The sequence below is a fragment of the Enhydra lutris genome, unplaced genomic scaffold (genome assembly GCF_002288905.1).
Source record: "Enhydra lutris kenyoni isolate GAN:26980312 unplaced genomic scaffold, ASM228890v2 scaffoldscaffold28, whole genome shotgun sequence".
NCBI classification, from domain to species: domain Eukaryota; kingdom Metazoa; phylum Chordata; class Mammalia; order Carnivora; family Mustelidae; genus Enhydra; species Enhydra lutris.
In genome coordinates, this window is record NW_019154112.1 from 10,489,177 (window position 1) to 10,505,221 (window position 16,045).

Genomic DNA, 16,045 nt, shown 5'->3' on the forward strand with positions numbered 1-16,045 from the left:
TTTAAATGAAATATTTATTTATAATTTATATATAGAATTCTTATATAGTTTATAATTTAAATTTAAATAATTTAAATAAATATAGTTAAAATTAAATAAAATTATAACTTTAGTTTCTCAGTCACATTTGCCATATTTTGAGTATAACAGCCACATGTGAATAGTGGCTACCACACTGGACAGCATAGATTAGAACATTCCTGTCACTGCACGAAGTTCTGCTGGGCAGTGCTGGTTGTGTTTGAGTGAGAAGTGAGGGGGAAAAGTAAACAGGTTAATTTAAGGGAAATTGAATTGCTTTGAGTAAGTGTTCTGTATGGTGCCCAGAAACATAGAAAAGGGGACCTGACTCAGGTCACAGGGTCTAGAACTGCTTTCCATTTATAGGTGACATCTAAGCCAAAACCCAGAAGGTTTAAGTGAGAATTAGGTAGGTAAAGAGAGAAAATGGGATATTTGAGTCAGAGGGAAGAAAGATGTTTCTTAGTGTTTTGTAACATGACTTTCAGATCAAACATGTGCTACTGAAGTTCCATCCTCAAAGAACATGGAGTACTAATCCTACATACCAGGGAGCCCAGAAGGGAAATGGGCCATGGGATGATGAGAGGACATGCCCATCTTCATCTTGATACTTCATTCCCTGTACTGCAATGATACAAGGTCTACTCAGGCTTTTACTCTGCATCCCCATCAACCAGAAATTTTCAACTATCATTTCAAATTACATCAACATGAAATGTTCCAAGCTGTGACTCAGTCCTTTTAGAGTAAGTTCTTTATTTTGTTTTAGTCCTCTTCCTTAAAGTGGAGAAAATGTCGGAAAGCATTTTGACTCAAAGTCTCAAAGCGTGACTTTGAGAATTTTAAAGGTGTCTTTGCCCACCAAGCCAGCCTGATGGAGTGGATTTGTATCACTTATCGTTTTTATAGGAAAGAATATCAAAGCATGGTGCTTTTGCAAGAAAGATTATTGAATATTGAAATAATAATCTTATAACTTTTCCTCTAATTTCAAGGGCATAAGTTTGATGTTTTTATTAATATGGTAAAATCATAGATATTAAAAAGGATTTAATAAGCTATATACACAAAAATCCATTCTCATAGGAACCCACTTAGAAGAATATTATTCATTAATTCATTGGCAAAGGATTGAATGAATTCACAAAGGAATTGGAACTGAATGACTTATGAGACTAAGTAGAAGTATATATAAATTTTCACTTCTAGGTCATCAGTTTTCATTTTTCTGAGTTGAATAAGGCTAAGGGGATTTTTCACTAAAAATAAACTGGCATATGAATATGTCTTAACTTAAATTGGCCCCATCTTTTCTTTAATCATTATTTATCTGGAATGTCCTGTAAACTTTTTTAAAAATTAGTTTCCTGTGCTTTTCCTTCTTACATAAAAAGATAGCAGGAGAAAGGAAAGGCAGGGAGAAAGTCTAAAACTTAATTTTTTTTTTAAAGATTTATTTATTTATTTGAGAGAGAGAAAAAGTGTGAGGGGGTGAGGGGATGAGAGGGTGAGGGAGAGGGAGAGAGAAAATCTTGAGCAGACTCCCTGGTGAATTCAGAGCCTGACACAGAGCTCAACCACACAACCCCAAGATCATGACCCTAGCCAGAACTTGAGTCCAACTCTTAACTGACTAAGCCAACCCAGGCACTCCTAAAGTTAAATTTTCACTCCTCATTATCTCCCGGATTTTCTTTTCATAAACAGCCTCAGCACGTGCATCTCTAGCTATTGTTTCAACGTATTGTTCTGTAAACTGCAAGTAACCACAATCACAAAATTCATTATTCACCTCTCACACACCTTCTATTTGCAAAGCTTTTGTAGTACACAGCAGAGTTCCCTGTTTACTATCACCTCAGATCCACACAGGAGCTCTATAATGTAGATGGAACAATTAGCATCACCACTGCTTTAGAGAGGGGAAACTGAGGATCTCAGATAAGCTAAAATGGGGACCCAAGATCATCAACTAGCCCTCAAACTCAGCCTTCTGCCTCCAGACTCAGAAAGTGCTCTTTTCACTTTTGGACAGTAAATCTAGGGTGCCTGGATGGCTCAGCAGGTTAAGAGTCTGCATTTGGCTCAGGTCATGATCCCGGGGTCCTGGGTTCCCTGCTCAGCGGGGTGTTTCCTTCTCCCTCTGCGCCCCCCCCCAATGCGGGCTCTCTCTCTCTCAAAATAATTAATGAACTAATCAATTAATTAATTAAAAGCTCTATATTCTAGGAAAACAGATGAGGGACTAAACCTGTTGCTCAAGGTCCATCTATCTTATGAACACAGGGAAGTTCCAATCACATGTGGGTTCTTCCCATTACACTCACATTATTGGCCTCGCTGGTTGTGACTGATTGAAAAACAAAAACTAGGTCTGAGGAGAAATATTCAACCTGAATACAAAAGGGGGTAGAAATTCCAATAAAGGCAGGTCTTCTATAGTGTAAATGCATGAGAGGGGAGTGCTGGGGAGGTGAGGAGCATTGTAAGTCTGGAAAGCAGTGAACACACATCTCCAGTACTATCCCAACACACTCATCTTTACAATACAGAGGAGACACTGGCGACTCTATTGATTGAGAGAGGATAATGGTAGAGCTGGAAAACACCCTAGAAGCCATTTTCTTCATCCTCTTTATAAAGAATGAAATGGGGTTAAGCAAGTTATGCACTCAACCAATGTCCTACAGCTCAACAAAACCAGAACTAGAACCAATATCTTCTCATTGTAAATGCACTGCTTCCAAGCAGAGACTCTAAATCAGCATTAACCAAATGGCTTCACAGAACTCTAGTGTCCTGTGGGGTGTGAATAAACTACCCTTAAATTAACTAATTAAGATGTGAGATTCCACATTCAAGCAATTTGGGAAATGCAGGGTTAATCACAATTGTAAAGTTTTATTTACTTCACAAATTCTCAGAATCTTTAACATGATAATATGTGCTATATTTTCCTAAGAGCAGAAGATACAATATACATGATATACCTCAATTTTTTATCATGAAACATTTAAACTTTTTTTTTTTTTTTTTGGAGAAAAACCTGTTACCATTTGTGTCAATGATATACACAGAATATAGTTTGGGAAAAGCAGCTCTAATGTTATGAGATGTTCTCAATGACCTCTTGAGAAAAAATGTGACAGGGTGTTTGTTTGTTTTTTGAAAAGGTAAAAAAGTACAGCTTCAGCTTCTGGCAGTACAACTCTTTTTCTGCAAAATAACTGGATCTCATAAAACATAATTTTATTGACTTTCTGGGCCCAAAGAAAGTAAGAAAATTCTGCAAGATGGTTCCCAGCCTCTAAAAAGAACCCATGAACTAAAAAGTGAGCACTGATCAATATACATGTACATATACACTTAGATACATGAAAGGAAGGATGGCAGGTTTTATAGGTTTGTATATGTAAATGCCTATATTGGTACTGCAATCAGGAGACTAAACCTGAGACAGAGACAATGAAGAAGAGGTGAACCTGAGGCTATATTAAACCAAATTCAATTACAGACTAGACAAATTCTTAATGTCCCAAGTAGCATATCTTGGCATGTAGAAGAAGCAAAAGAAAATTCTCAAAGGAGATAAACATCTTCATTGTAAGTCTGAGCCTCGGCTCAAATGAGGATCACCCAACAAAAGGGAAAAAAAATGGCAATGAGTGAAAGTCCCCAGGGGAAAAGAGAGATTTAGCTCTCCAAGAATTTCAAATACAATATAAGATATAACTACAAAGTAATTACATAATATATTTTTTAAAACATGAGAGAATGGACTTTCAGGAAGATAGACTAGACATACTTTCCCCTATTCCTCTAATTACAACTAAAATCTTGGTCATTGTATAAAACAAACATAAGACCATGAAAAGTAGAGAGAAGACAGACTATCTAGGAACCTCGGGAGCCAAGGATTGATATGGTAGTAAGCCCCTTGGGTTTTCTTTTTGCCTCATATATTCCAGTTTTGGAGCTAAAGTATCTAGCATGCAGAGATGTCAGTGAGTGTGGGTGGGGCAGGGGTAAATGGGGGAGCGCCAGCAAAAGCCTGCTCTTCTCCAGCAAAAGGCCAATAAAGGGGAAGCCTAGCAAGGCAGAAAACTTTTTGATAATAACTGTGCTATTCCTGTCAAACACAACAGGAAAAAATAAGGCCTCACTCCCACCATGCCAGCAAAAGCCAAGTTGGGAGCCTAGACTTCTGCATTTCTACTAGTATTATGAGATATCCAAACACCCCTACTAGGATAGTGTCAGAGAAAGCTAAGTAGGGATCCAGGACTTTTATCTCAGTTACCCAGTAACAACTCCCCAATCTGTGGTATCAGTAGGAAAAAAAAAAACCCGACTATAGATAAATCAAAATAGAACTTTATGTTTAAATAACCCACAAGAAGGAAGGAGGAATAAAGCAGAAATTAAAGAAAGAGAAAAAAAATATTAAAATCACAAATTTTAACATAATAATAATTACAATAAATATAGTCTAAATACACCAACTAAAAGAAATTGGCAGAATGGATTTAAAAATATGACTCAGTTGTGTGTTATCTACATGAAATTTCAAATATAACAATATAGTCAGGTTGAAACTAAAGGCAGGAGGGTATATATTATACAAACATTAATCAAGGAAAGCAGAAGTAGCTTTATTAGATCAGATAAAGCAGACATCAGAGCAAAGAAAATTACCAGAGATGGAGAGAAACTTGTACGATGAAAGAGTTCAGTCCACTAAGATGACCTAAAAATCTTACATGTTTATGTAGCAATTGTAAAAATTATCTACCTATAATTACAATAAATGTAAATCATCTAAATACTTATTACTGGGTTTATGTCTGGGCTTTCTATTTTGTTCTACTATCTATGTATATTTTTGTGCCAGTATCCTGGTGTTTTGACCATTATAGCTTTGTAGTGTATCTTGAAGTCTGAGATTATGATACTTCAGACTTTGTTTTTTCTCAAGATTGCTTTGGCTATTTGGGGTCTTTTGTGGTTCCATACAAATTTTAGGATTATTTGCTCTAGTTCTGTGAAAAATGCCATTGGAATTTTGATAAGGATTACACTGAATCTATAGATTGCTCTGGGTAGTGTGAACATTTTAACAATATTAATTCTTCTAGTCCATGTCCATGGCATATCTCCCCATTTGTTGTTGTCATCTTCAATTTCTTTCATCATTATCTTACAGTTTTTAGACTACAGATCTTTCATCTCCTTTTTTTAACTTATTCCTACATGTTTTATTCTTTTTGGTGCAATTTTAAATGGAATTGTTTTCTTAATTTCTCTTTCTGCAGCTTCATTATTGGTATATAAAGATATGATAGATTTTTGTATATCAGTTTGGTATCCTACAACTTTATTGAATTTGCTTATTAGTTCTAATTGTTTTTTTGATAGCCTTTAAGGTTTTCTATTATAGTATCATGTCATCTTCAAATAGTGACAGCCAATTTGGATGCCTTTTACTTAGTCTTCTTGTCTGACTGCTATAGCTAAAACCTCCAAAACTATGCTGAAAGAAGTGTTAGTAGTGGACATCCTTGTCTTTTCCCTCATCTTAAAAATACCTCATGGTTGGGACACCTGGATGGCTCAGTTGGTTAAGTGTCTGCCTTCAGCTCAGGTCATGATCCCAGGGTCTTGGGATGGAATCCCACATGGGGCTCCTTGCTCAACAGGGAGCCTGTTTCCCCCCCCACCACTCATGCTCTCTCTCTCTCTCTCTCTCTCTCTCTCTCTGTTTCAGATAAATAAATAAAATCTTAAAAGAAAAAAATCTCATGGTTTTGTCCCATCAAGGATGATGTTATCCATGTGTTTGTAATACATGACCTTTAGTATGTTGAGGTATATTCCATCTAAACCCAATTTATTGAGAGTTTCTATCATGTATGGTTGTCAAATTTGGTCAAATAATTTTTCTGCATCTGTGGACGGATTTTTCTCCTTCTTTTTGTTAATGTTTGTATCATATTTATTTATTTGCAGATATTGAACTAGTCTAGCATCTCTGGGATAAATCACACTTGATAGTGGTAAATGATCACTCTAATGTATTGTCAAATGTGGTTTGGAGAACACAACATTTATAGAACACTACAGTCAACAACAACAGAATGCACATTTTCAAGTGCTCACAGAACATAGATTAATACAGACCATATATTTACATACAATATAGACCATATCCTGGAGCCAAAAAAATCACCAACAAATTTAAATTGATTGAAAATGTATAGAGTGTGTTTTCCAAACACAACGGAATCAATCTAGAAATCAATAACAAAATGATAAGAAAATCTTCAAGAACTTGGAAAGTAATCAACATATTTCTAAATAATTCATGGGCAAAAGAGGAAGTCTCAGGGAATATTTTTTAAAATTACATTGTAGGAAAATGAAAATACAACATATCACAATCTGTATGACATAGCTAGAGCAGAGCATAAAAGGAAATTTATAGCACTAAGTGAAGATATTAAAAAGAACAAAAGTATCAAATCAGTCCTTTAAACTCCCACCTCAAGAAACTAGGAAAAAAAAAAAAAAGGAAACGAAAAGAAAAAAAGGAAAAATTAAAGGTAGAGCAAAAATCACTGAAATTGAAAATGGAAAAGTAATACAGAAAGTAAATGTATCAAAGACCTTGAAAAGATCAATAAAATTGACAAACCTGTAGGGGCGCCTGGGTGGCTCAGTGGGTTAAAGCTCAGGTCATGATCCCAGGGTCCTGGGATTGAGTCCTGCATTGGGCTCTCTGCTCAGCAGGGAGCCTGCTTCCTCCTCTCTCTCTGCCTCTCTCTGCTACTTGTGATCTCTGTCTGTTGAATAAATAAATAAAATCTTTTTAAAAAATTGACAAACCTATAGAAAACCTGACAAAAAAAAAAGGAGATACAACTTATGCTCATACAAAAGCTTGCCCATAAATGTTCATAGCAGATTTACTCATGACAACCAAAACCTAGAGTAAGTCCAGATGTCTTTCTGAAACAGGTGAATGGGTAAACAAACCATGGTATATCCATATTATGGAATACTACTCAGCAGTAAAAACAAATGATACATGCAACAACCTGGGTGAATTCTCAGAGAATTATAGAGTGAAAAAGCCAATCCACAAGGTTACATAACATATGATTCCATTTATGTAAAATTCTTAAAAATGACAAAATGACAGAAGTGGAAAACAGTAGTATTTCCCAGGGGATGAGGGGGAGATGAGATGGTAAGGAAGTGGGTATGGCTATTAAAAGGGCAACATGAGCGGTCTTTTGTGGTGATGGAAGTATTCTATATTTTGACAGTATCAATGTCAACATCTTGTGATATTGTGCTATAATTCTGCAAGATATTATAGCACATAGTGCTATATATCTTCTTCTTGCAGAACTATAGCACAATATCACAAGATATTATCATTGGAGGAAACTGGGGGTCTCCCTGTATTATTTCTTACAACGGTATGTGAATCTACAAATTGAAATGGCAATTAAAAATTATAATAGAATAAAACAGAGATGATAAAAATGATCAAGAATGTTTAAAAATTAAATGGAACTTTTAGAAATTTCATAAAATTTTTGGATAAATACAAAGAATTAAACATAAGCATCTCCTTCCACTCCTTCTTTAAACACCAAAATTCCTCCTCTAAAGAGTCACACCAGGAATTTGCTCTAGCACTTTGCCTGGAAGGGCAAGAAGAGCAGAAAAGCTAAGCTACCCCTCCACCCCAACAAGTAAAACCACCTTTCTTTTTATAGTCGTAGCATAAACACTTGCTGCAAACTTAAGAGCAAAGACCCCCTCAGCAATGATCTCTTGAATTCAGTTCTCAGTAAACTATGCCAGTTAGAGTCTGTCTTGGTAAGATTTGAGGGATTGCTGGCAACATGTGGGATCTCTTAAAACTCTCACAAACTTAAGTCCCAAAGAACAATTTCTGACAATTGCTCAGGTTGCTCTGTAGAGTTACAAGGAATATGCAGAGGCCCAGACCTGCAATGTAGCAGTTAGTTTACTGGGGAGACAGGTTCACACAGCAGCAGTAGCAGAGGCTTGATGTTTAGGTGGGTTCCTCTTTACCATCTTCCTCTTCATTTGTGCCCATTTAAAAATGTCCATGGGGTCATTCAGCAAGGAGCAGAATGAGAAGTCCATCCAGGAGAAGAAAATACAGTTCTCACTATAACCTGGCCAGTCCGTTCTCTATTAGATCATTCACTTGGGTACTGCAGCCACCAACATTATTAGCTTCTCCATCTCTATCCCATGCCTATTCAAACAAAATCTCTAGAATTTCCTAAATCAGAAGCTAACCAAACCTCTTCTCATTACTGTAGGCCCAGAGGTGTCATGAACAACGTGTGAGACATCGGAGCCAATATTTACTCTTCTCTGGGGCAGTGGACAGGACCTTGATCTCAAGTACAGTAAGGTAAAGTGGAAATCATGTGAGAGCACAAGAAATAGGAGTATTGCCTAGCTGACACTACAGTGTAAAAAGGGAAACACTGAATTGCTGCTTTAACATTTACTTATACTCACATTTTTTTTTCCTGACACTACTTGACATGAATTTCAATATCTTTTGTGGAGGGGTTTGAAATGTAAGACCAAGAGGTAAAATCTTATGATTTAGAATGTTTTGCCTTCAGAAGAGAATTGTGCCTCTATAAAGGAACCTCCTTTTTGTTTCTGAGGAAAAGACACCCCATAAAAGGAGGCAGAATCTTCTATTTTTTTAAAATAACATATTAGTAAGCAAGGTAGAGGATAGTGAGTTTTATTGTATAAATAATTACTCACAATTGGACTTATAACCCCTTGAAAATGCTCTTGTTAGAGGTCAGAAGTTTCTCTTCATGCATATTCTTCCATGGAAAGTTTAATATTTATCCAAGAGTCATCAAAGACCATTAGCAAATGTGGGCCTTGTTAGTGTGTGACCCTATCTTAGCTGTGTGATCACTTATTAGCTCCATGACATTGAGCAAATCACTTTCCTCTTTCCATCAGAATTTCCAATTGAGTAATATGTGCCCCTACCTACTTCTTGAGGATTATGAAACGGCAAGTCTCCACTTCACATTGATAACACGGAATTTCACATTTCATCCTGTTCTGTTCTACTCTGAAATGTGAGTTATTTGATTTATGACCCAATTCAAATAACTATGAGGGAAAAATGCATATTCCTTAAGCTCAGTTTTTTGATAAATTATGTCTACTGGAAATAAAATCATGGTAGTTAAGTTTTCAATTAGAAATCATTACTTTAATTCTAAATAGATTGTAAGGAAATATGGCGCGTGGGAAGAATTTGCAGAGATAAATGACTAACAGGGGAGAAAGTCATTTAGCTGTAGATTCCTAGGAACTTGGATTTGGAAAAAGACCTTAAAGAACATTTGGTCCAATTGAAGAATTTGTCTCCAGCAGCTCAAATAGATAGTTTTCTGGTGGGTTATTGAGTAATTCTTTATTTGGATAGTTCAAGACCATGGTAGGTAGTTATTTTGTTCCTGAGCAGCTTACCTAGAAATATTTTCCTCGGGAAGAACAAGTTTCCCTTATTCCAAATGCCAAAATCTGATCCTAATTCTGCTTTGTGTTATAAGATAGAAACATTTTCTCCCTTTCCTACATGATGGCCCTTCCACTGTCTGCAGATGGTCTCTTTCCTTCCTGGTCTGCTTGTTGCCGCTTCAGTGATCTCTGTATAAAAGCTCTGACACATACAGACTGTCCACAACAAAATCAACCTAAACACCTTATGCTACTTAGAAAATACCCTACAGAGAATCAGGGTAAGATTTCAGGGAAACCATATTATTAGGCATCAGAAAAGTTGGAGTTGGGCCTTGGCTCCAGCTGTTTCTAAATGTGTGGCCTCTCATTTCTAACTTCTTGTACTGCTTTTGTAAGGTTTTGTTATCAGTTAATTTTATCAAATGAGTTAGGTAGTGTTCCCTTTTTTCCTATAATGTGGAAAGGTTTGTATATGAGGTTTGCCTCAAGTGATAAAGAAAATAAAGTTCCACAAAATGACAAAAACACTTTGACAAATTCCTATAGATAAAAGATTTCCTTTCAGATCTTCCTTCACACCAATATTAACCAAGAATTATTAGATAAACTTCTAGACTATTTAGATTTTTGTACATCCTTGTTAGGCATGGGGAAAATATAAAGGAATTATATGGGGGTTTTAATGGAAACAACTAAGCTGTAAGGAAAGCATTTTTAATTATCATGCAATTTATATATGTTACACAATACATTTATTTATAAATTTATATATAAATTGCACAGTACATATTCTTACTATAAGCAATGCACTATGATATTTTGTATTCTAGTCTAGTCTCTTTCTTTATAAAAACATTCTGGTTGTGACTAACTGAGTTGGTTTCATGACTCATTAATGTGGCACCACATGTAGTTTAAAAAATTCTACTTTAGGGGTCTTGGGATTTGCTTCAGACCATGCTATTAATTCTCTATATGGCCCAAGTTACTTAACGTCTCTGTGTCTCAGTTTCCTGTAAAATGCCACTGAGCTTATAGACGTGCTATACGTATAAAATGAGATATGAGTTTTAAGATTATCTTAAACAAGGCAAAAAGACTAAGAAAAGATTTTTTTTTCAAGTATTAACATCAGAGCCATAACTGAGCAGGCAACTGCACTTTGTATCATAATAAAAAAAATGTGGAGTCGGAAAACAATTGTAAATAATGAGTTTAAAAGGTTAAACAAAACACGCAGCTACCAAATAACCTAGCAATCGCACTCTTGAGCATTTCTCCCAGAGAAATACAACTTATATTCACACAAAGACCTGTATCTGAATTCTCATAGCAGCTTTATTTGTAATGGCCCCTAACGGCGATCTGCCTAGATGTTCTTCAGTGAGTGAGTGGTTAAACAACCTGATGCATCCAGAACATGGAATACTACTTAGCAATAAAAAGGAACCACTGACATGTACAATGGGGATAAAGTTCTGGAGACTTAAGCTAAGTGAAACAAAGGAATCCTGAAAGGTTGCATGCTGCATGCTCCCGTTTATTTGACATTTCTGAAATGACAAAATCTAGGAATGGAAGATGAGTGGAGATCAGGATAAGGCTGGAGGAATGGAGAGAGGGTGGCTCCAAAAGGGCAACAGGGTGGGTCCTTGTGCTGATGAAACTGTTCTGTCCTGACTGTGGCCATGGGTACACACACCTACACATTTGATAAACTTGCATAAGCACATACACAAAAATGAGGACACATTAAACCAGGGAAATCTGAAGAAGTTTGGTGGTTTGAATCAATGCCAGTATCTTGGTTGTGATACTGGAGTATAGGTCTGCAAGAGATGACCAATGAGAGAAGCTGCATAAAGGATGTATGGGATCTCTCTGTATTATTGCTTACATCCAGATGTGAATATACAATTTTCTCAATAAAAAATTCAGTTAAGAGGGACACCTGAGTGGTTCAGTTAGTTAAGTGTTTGCCTTAGGGTCAGGTCATGATCCCAGGGTCCTGGGATCAAGCCTCAAGCCCCTCATGGGTTTCTAGCTCAGCAGGGAGTCTGCTTCTCCCTCTCCCTCTGGTGCTACCCCTGCTTGTGCTTTTAGTCTCTCAAGTAAGTAAATAAAAACTTTTTAAAAAACTCAGTTAAGAAAAGATTATACACAGGGCTGCCTGGGTGGCTCAGTGGGTTAAGCCTCTGCCTTCAGCTCAGGTCATGATCTCAGGGTCCTGGGATCGAGTCCCACATCAGGCTCTCTGCTAGGCAGGGAGCCTGCTTCCTCCTCTCTCTCTCTCTCTACTTGTGATCTCTCTCTGTCAAAAAAAAAAAAAATTTAAAAAAAAAAAAAAGAAAAGAAAAAGAAAAGATTATACACAAATTGTATGATCTTATAATCTTCATGTAATTCTCCATAAATCTCTTCTCCATAAATGCCCTTCTTTGTGCACAAGTACCCAAACACAAACACACAAACACCCCTCTTCAAATCAGGGGTAAACTCTCCCCTAAGACTATCACTTATGCAGTCCTAAAGACCCAAGGTTAAGAATTCTTGTCCCTTGGGGCGCCTGGGTGGCTCAGTGGGTTAAAGCCTCTGCCTTCGGCTCAGGTCATGATCTCAGTGTCCTGGGATTGAGCCCCACATCAGGCTCTCTGCTCCTTGGAGAGCCTGCTTTTTCCTCTCTCTCCCTGCCTGCCTCTCTGCCTACTTGTGATCTCTGTCTGTCAAATAAATAAATAAAATCTTAAAAACAACAACAACAACAACAGCTATTAAAAAAAAAAAAAAAAAGGATTCTTGTCCTTCCTGTCTCCCCTTATACCACCACCCTGTCCCTTGTATACATCATGGCTTGCTCCCTGCCCCCCTCATCCCTTGACTAAAAACATTCCATGCTTCTTGCCCACCAAATTCATTAGTCACTCGTTAATTAAAATAAATAATCCATTTGAAAAAATAAGGCAATTAGAGAGCAGTGTCCGTGGCTCAGTGTATTATAGGCAGGCTGGATATCAGTGCAGCCCAGTGTAGTAAGCAAAGGTTCCTCTCTAGCTGGGTGCTCAGGAATTATTTTCCAGCAAAGGGAGAGAACCAAAGAGGCTGAGGTGTGTGGCTAGGACACAGGCTGAATGCTGTCAGATGTTGCAGAATTTTGAGCTCCAGAATGATGAGTAGGGATTTCAGTTCAGAAAGCAGTATTTTAGGAAGATATCCAGGGTGGTATGGGGAATGGGCAGAGATCGTGGACTGTAGAACAGGACCCCAGAACACCCAAGTGTGGCCCTTCCAGTGCCAGTCTTCCAGCTCCTTGTTTCTAGCCTATGAGGAAATTAGTATAGGAATAGAGAGTTCAGATTTAGAATTTTGTCCTTCACCACAGATTGTTTGCGTTCTGCTCTACAAGTTGCCATGGATAGCCAGAGGTGAAGTGAGGTGTGTCTGGGAAGTGGTCAATTTAAAAGGAAAGAAATGAAATCTGATGAAAGTTTGAACAGCAGATTTGGAGTAGCGCTAAAAATTGGAAGTACAATATAACATCATAAGCTATTATCAGAATACTGGGGAAAAAAAGAGGATTAACTTTATCTGAGAAAACATTTCCCCCATAACTACTATAGAAATTTCTGAGAAGAAAACCACTAAACAATTTGTCTCTCCATCCCAGACAGAGCTGTTATTATGTTTCAAGAGAACATTAACTGAACAAGGAGTTTTTCAAATAAACACTCAGTGAAGGAGGGAACGGGCATAACTGATTTTTTCAGTCTTTTATATTTCAAAAAAGCCATTAAAGGATTTAGATGCTTGTGGTATTACATAAATTATCTTATTATTGTAGCAGTGAAAAGATTTCACACCCATCCATTTACTTCTGATTTGATTTCCCTCCATGAAAATTCTTTGTTTTTGGAAAATATTTGTCATGCTGCAGATATAATTTCCATTAATTCAAGAGTATATTTAAAAGGTAAGATTTTTCAGTGCTTTATTGGAAAGGAAAAAAAAAAAAAAAACAAAACCTTGGCCCTACATAGCTACTTAACAATCCACTTCTTTGCACAGTATATTTGCCAGCCACCTAAAATTAATTGTCCTTAGAAACTTATCACAGAAAGGTAATTTCACTGCACAGCTTACAATTTGTGTCTCTTCTACCAAATAACCTATTTGATAAGTGGCAGAGAATGGATGAATACTTGTTGGTTCCTCACTGGTTGCAAACTCTGCAACTTGAAGGAAAGGCCATAGGTACAGTGACGGGGAATAGTTCCTACAAAATGAAATATACATAACTAAATCTCAGAATTGTACAGAAATGATACTTTGAGGTGTTATCCCTGTATTCAAGATAGCTCTCTAGTCAGACTTTTTCACCAATTCCCTTCCCCTTCCACTCAGGTCCATGTTTGGTGCCTTAGGGAAGGGCATGAATGGGATCTCTAGCAGAAATCCAGCTTTTGCTCCCAAAAGTCTAAAAGGAGAGGACTAAGCAGGCATAAATATGAAGTAAGATGGATTTCCCTAAGACTAGGAGAAGCTTCCTCAAGGTTTGAAGGAGGAAAAAAGAAAAAAGACAGCATGATTCCCAAGAACAAAAAGAAATGGTCAGATGCCAGAGATACCAGCTGTGGTGTATGTGCAGGAAGATAGGGCCATAGACAGGCCAGGGAAGGATTTCCACGACCAAAGAATAGCCCCAGATAACAGAAGGTTCTGAAGAGACCATGGGCACTAGGATTTCAGCAGCAGTATGGGCATCAGTAAACCATTCTCTGTTCACCACCTCAACATCTTAGAACTGGGTAAGATCTTGGAATTAAGGAGCAATATCCAGGAGGTTGTATGGGGGAGGGGGAACTCCTCTGCCCATTCCCAGCAGATCCAAAGCTCAAAATCCAAAAATTCAGTGCAGTTGTAGAATAAAAGTTACATTTCTTGCCCGCCTGAATTTATGAACTGAGATTCACCCCACTACAGATAAACACATACATGTACAGTGTAAGTGTATATTGTATGATATAGGTGCCATGGGACAGACCCTTGCTTTTCACACTTTATCATGTGATAGGTGCCATGTGCTGTGACATTAAAGGAATTGCCGTAGATGTCCAAATTTGAACTGTTTATAAAATAATTTGTATTAATGATAAGGCAGTGTATGTGTACATAAAAGTGCATGTATATACATGTAAGGGAAGAGGTGCCTGTGAGAGATGAAGAAGGAGAGATGTTAGGGGAAGAAATGTCGTTTAAGCCCCTTTAATTCAGAATTCGAACACACTCCAAAAGAGAACTAGTTCTCTCCATTTCTTCACTATGATGGCTTAGAAAATCTTTGTTCCAAAAAAATCACTGGGACAAGGATGAGAGCACAAGTGAGCAAGCGGAGGAAGGGACAATCGGGGAGTGAGAGGGACAAGCACACTCTGAGCTGAGCACGGGGCCCTTGGAGGCGCTTGATCCCAGGACGCTGAGATCATGACCTGAGCCAAAATCAAGAGTCAGACACTTAATCGACTAAGCCACCCAGGCACCCCATAAAAGCCCCAATTTTAAATGAAGCTATCAAGTCAAAACAGTCCTAAAGAGAATCGGCAAGTCCATTCAATTCTTATTAACAAAAATGCAGAAAGACATTAAATCAATCAATGCCCATGAGGTGAGAAACAGGAGCAAACCAAAAAGGATCTCAAGTTTAGATATAAAGCAATTAAGATCAAGACACATAGCTAAATCTGTCTAGTAAGCCTATAGTCTATGAGCCTGTTTCGAAAAACTTGAAAGCAAAATCAGAAACAAAAATCTGACTTAAATTAAAGAATGGCATGAGGGTTTTGGAGCGGAGCGGGTGGAGGGTAGGGTGAGCCTGGTGGTGGGTATTAAGGAGAGCACGTATTGCATGGAGCACTGGGTGTAGTGCATAAACAGTGAATTTTGGAACACTGAAAAAAAATTTAATTTAATTTAAAAAAAAAAAAAAAAACCAAAAAAAAAAAAAAAAGGCATAATCAAAGTGACACAACTAGTCTCCATGATGTAACTGTTCACCAATACCTCTGGCCCCAAAATGATGTTCCTTCCATGTCCTGGACATTTCTGGTCAAACTTCAGGCCATAGTCCAGATATATCTTTCTTCTTGTCCTCCCACTTTCATTTGGGATTTGATTTTTCCTGACAGAAAGATCTCTCCAAAATCTGGACTGCTGTGAGTCTCACCTAGGTCTTACATATATGAATGGAGCTGATGTCTGCCAAGAGTTGGGATTAAGGGATGCCAGGAGAGATCTCCACAGCACTCAACCACTGCCAACACACACACACACGCACAGACGTGTACTAAAATACATCCTCACCAATCCTACACAGTCTAGAATTCTCCCCACAGGAGTACATTTTTGGAGCAAAAGATTATATTCAGAAAACCCTGATTAAAGCAAATTCCTCTGGGTAGATTAACATAGCACATAA